Below are 4,953 nucleotides of genomic sequence, written 5' to 3'. Positions count from 1 at the left end.
TTCAGCTCTCGCACCGGTACGACCCCTGTCAACCAGAACTTTTTTTTTTTTTTTTACTTTTCCTAATACATGTTTATTCTGCAATAACTTTGTAGTTTTGTAATAATAATAAAATGTATACAGTGCCTTGAAAAAGTATTCATACCCTGTTAGCTCAAATCTCGTCAGGAGGCAATTACCAGATGATATACAGCCCTTCAGTTGCTAACCCCCCTGTATAGTGAATTCTCTCTCCTCTGGCCAGGAGACATAAGGACACATACAGTAGCACTCAAGCTTAGCGTAGAAACATCTGATTTTATTTCAAGTTTCGCTCACATTTAAAGGAAGTTTTGAGCGGCAAAAACTGCTTTAAACCGGTTACAATTTATGGGTCAACTTAACACTAGAACATATCTCCATACAAAACAATACATGAACAGGCCCTTGTGTTCCCCATACTTCTGTGTCAATATGAAGTGTCTTGTGTCTGAAATTGTGTTTTGTGGGAGAGCCGATCCGTCTGTGTTCAGCTGTATGATGTGTTAATGTAAGCAATTGTCAATTGTGTTTAGGTGGTGTCAGTCATCTCTATGTGAAGCCTAACTTGTTAAGTGTCCAAATGAATGAATGAAAAGGTGTTTAACATGTCAACACCTATCAATGTCTTGTCGTCTATATGCAAAATATCCAACTGCCAGGTGTAGTCTGGCTCGTTAATAGGTAATTGCAAGGGGCCCACATTCCATTGGAAAGTGGGCATGAGCTGACATTTATTATGAAATATATATTTTAGTAAGGCACGTTGATACACTCTTTCATACCCCTTAACATTTCCCACATTTTGTCATGTTACAACCAAAAACGTAAATGTATTTTATTGGAATTTTATGTGATAGACCAATACATAGTTGCACATAATTGTGAAGTGGAAGGAAAATGATAAATGGTTTTCAAAATGTTTTACAAATAAATCTTTGAAATATGTGGCGTGCATTTGTATTCACCCCTCTGAGTCAATACTTTGTAGAACCACCTTAGAGAATTAAATTGTTGCCCATTTTTCTTTGCAGAATATCTCAAGCTTTGTCAGATTGGATGGAGAGCGTCTGTGAACAGCAATTTTCAAGTCTTGCCACAGATTCTCAATGTGATTTAGGTCTGAACTGTGTGTCATTCTTACACATGAATATGCTTTGATGTAAACCATTCCATTGTAGCTCTGGCTGGATGTTTTGAGTCGTTGTCCTGCTGGAAGGTGAAACTTCACCCCAGTCTTTTGCAGATTCTAACAGGTTTTCTTCTAAGATTGTCCTGTATTTGGCTCCATCCATCTTCCCATCAACTCTGACCAGCTTCACTGTTCCTGCTGAAGAAAAGCATCCCCACAACATGATGCTGCCACCACCATGTTTCACGGTGGGGATGGTGTGTTCATGGTGATGTGCAGTGTTAGTTTTCCACCACACATAGCGTTTTGCTTTTAAGCCAAAACGTTTTAATTTTGGTCTCATCTGATCAGAATACCTTCTTCCACATGTTTGCTGTGTCCCCCACATGGCTTCTCACAAACTGCAAATGGGACTTATTATGGCTTTTTTTCACCAATGGCTTTCTTCTTCTCACTCTTCCATAAAGGGCAGATTTGTGGAGCGCACGACTAATAGTTGTCCTGTGGACAGATTCTCCCACCTGAGCTGTGGATCTCTGCAGCTCCTCCAGAGTTCCCATGGGCCTCTTGGCTGCTTCTCTGATGAATGCTCTCCTTGCCTGGCCGGTCAGTTTAGGTGGACGGCCATGTCTTGGTAGGGGCCCGACCGGTCAGTTTAGGTGGACGGCCATGTCTTGGTTGGGTTGCAGTTGTGCCGTACTCTTTCCATTTTCCCATGATGGATTGAACAGCGCTCCGTGAGATGTTCAAAGCTTGGGAGATTTTTATAACCTAACCCTGCTTAAACATCTCCATAACAGAGTAAAGGGGGATGAAAATAAATGGCGCCACACTTTTCACATATTTATTTGTAAAAAAATTTCCTTCCACTTCACAATTATGTGCCACTTTGTGTGGATCTATTACATAAAATCCCAATAAAATACATTTATGTTTTTGGTTTTAACATGAAAGATTGTGGATTTCAAGGAGCATGAAATTTTTTTTTCAAGGCACTATAAATATATATATTGACAAAAAGGGCTTTCTTTTGGTGATATTGTCTTTGAAACTGTCAAAATTATATTTTTCAATCCATAGACAAAAATAAAATGTAAACAAACTAAGATATATACATATTTTTCTTTTAATGGTTTAATATAGTATAATATAATATGAAAAAACTTTATATAAAAATATATTTTGTCCTATTTATCTGCTTTGCCACTCAGGTCATTATAAAATGATGCCTGAGCGGGAACCCTATTGTTCTGGGTGGACTTCATATGATGTCCTCCCTAGAACAAGCCTAGCACAGGCCCTATAAACAGAAATACACAATGTTAACAGGCGCTTGATCACATATCAAACCAAAAGTCCATCGAGTTAAAAGTCATTAATGGCACAGGGGGAGAAAAAGCCCCCCATGTAGGGCAGCCATCCAGAAACCAAAGGCCAGGGAATCCACAGGGCTAAAACAAAGACAGACAGAGGCGCCTCTAAGTGTAGACTTTATGCAACAGGTTTAATGAATACAATTATGGACTCACGTTAGTAAGCATATATTCATTAAATCACAAAGAGGGATAACTGCGCTGAACTCCTATAGGTAAGCAGCAACTTAACCACTTGCTGACCGCCGCAAGTACATATACTGTGGCGGTCAGCCCCTCACAGGCAGAGTGACGTATCGGTACGTCACTAGCCTGTGAGGCTCTGGGGAGCGGTCACGGACCCCCCCGCGCGTGTGACCGGCGGACCCGATGTCCGCTGGTCACACATACGGTTCTACTATGTAGGACCGTTGATCATTGTTCCTACAGCTCAAGCCACAGCCAATCACAGTTATAATCACGCCCCTAGGGACACACACAGCCCCTCCCTCTCAAATAAAGTTAACCCCTTCACTGCCAGTGTAATTTTACAGTAACAGTGCATATATATAGCACTGATTACTGTAGAAATGTCACTGTTAACCCCAAAAGTGTCAAAAATGTCAGTCAAGGGTCCGATCTGTGCGCCGCAATGTCGCAGTACCGCAAAAAAAATTGCAGATCGCCGCCATTACGCGTTAAAAAAACAACAAAAATGACAAAAATCTTTCCCTTTGTTAGTAAACGCGATAACTTTTGCGCAAACCAATAAAAATACGCTTTTTGCGATTTTTTTCTACCAAACATATGTAGCATAAAACAAATCGGCCGAAAATGTTAAAAAATTTTGATTTTTACATTTTTTTGGGGGAATTTCATATAAAAAAATGTGAAAAATATTGTTATTTTTGCAAAATTGACGCTCTTTTTTTGTTTATAGTGCATGATCAAAAAATCGCACAGGTGATCAAATACCACCAAAAGAAAGCTCTGTTTGTGCGTGCAATTGTCTGTTAAAGTCACGCAGTGCCGAATCGCAAAATACCCCCTGGTCTTTTAGCAGCCAAATCCTCTGGGGCTTAAGTGGTTAAAGTGCGACAAACAACTAAAACAAAGTAAATAAATAATTTGCGCTAAAAATGAATAATATTTAGCTCAAAAATATTATACAAATTGTGAAATCTAGTAATAGTGATAAACCATACACTAGGCTGTATGAAATCACAAATAACAATGTTCAAATGTTCATTGAAAAAGTGAATTTCCAAAAATCTGAAGTCTGTATATAATCCAAGATGAAGCTGGTGAAGCCACTAGATGTACAATCTTCTTACCAAATACAGGTAAATAATTTGCCCAAATCTCAAAGTATCAATTCTGGTCGAACGGCTCCTGAATGACTCCTCAGATTTCCATGATGTCTCAATAGTCAAATGCCAAGTGCATGTAAAAAATGATAATAGCTTCCATAGCGTAATACTGTATCATCCAGTGATCAATAGTAATGTAAATCACCCAAAGTGTATACCACCACCGATGCTAGCTGCTTACCAGACATGTAATATATCAAAGTGGATAGTAAAACCAACACCCTTAGATCCAATCTGCTTACCAAAAGGAAAATTAAACTAGCCAAAAGCCAGGGAAATTAGCAACTAGAAGTGGCCCAATAAAGTTCAAAGGGGACCACCACCAACACCACAGCCACTTACCAGACAAAGGTATAAAGAAAGCCAATATCAGTCTGTTGGGGATGTCCTCAAAATAACAAGGCCAAGGTGACTCAGCAGGGTTCTCCAAAGTTGTCCAATGGCAAGATTATGCAAAGAAAACAAAGCGCTCCATAGTGTAAAACCATAGATTTTAATATAAAAATAAAGGAGAGCAACTTACAAACATCAAGATGAAAAAAGCGTAGGGTTTGAATGAGCCGTCTATAGAAAACGTTGGCGAATTGGACGAATGGTGCGGCCCACATAGACCAGCCCACATGGACAGGACAGGCCATATATAACAAAATCTGATGAGCTAAAAAATTCACCCAGATGAAAACTTTTACCTTTTGTTTGAAAGGAGATTTGGCCGTGTTTGACAAACAAACACATTTTGCATAAAGGTTTCCGACATTGGAACATTCCTTTAAGGGGAATGAGAATCGGTACAGAAGTAGTCGGAGTGATAGATTTGATTTTACTAGGAGCCACTCTATTTTTCAAAATTTAAGGCCTTTCGATAACTCACCCTGGGTCTTTCCGGTATTATGGTTTTAAGATTAGGGTCTTCCCGTAAAATGTTCCAGTGTCTGGCCAGAATTTTTTCCATTTTTTTATGTTGAAAATGGTAAGTGGTGGTAAATCTAAGGGTCTGATGTGACGTAGGTTGACTCTTTTTTGGTGGTTTTTTACCTTTATACATCTCAAAAGCTTCATTGACCAAAGGTAGTGGATATGC

Source organism: Pelophylax lessonae (assembly GCF_965119305.1).
Source record: "Pelophylax lessonae genome assembly, chromosome: 6".
NCBI lineage: Eukaryota > Metazoa > Chordata > Amphibia > Anura > Ranidae > Pelophylax > Pelophylax lessonae.
Note: the sequence above shows the minus strand (reverse complement) of the source record.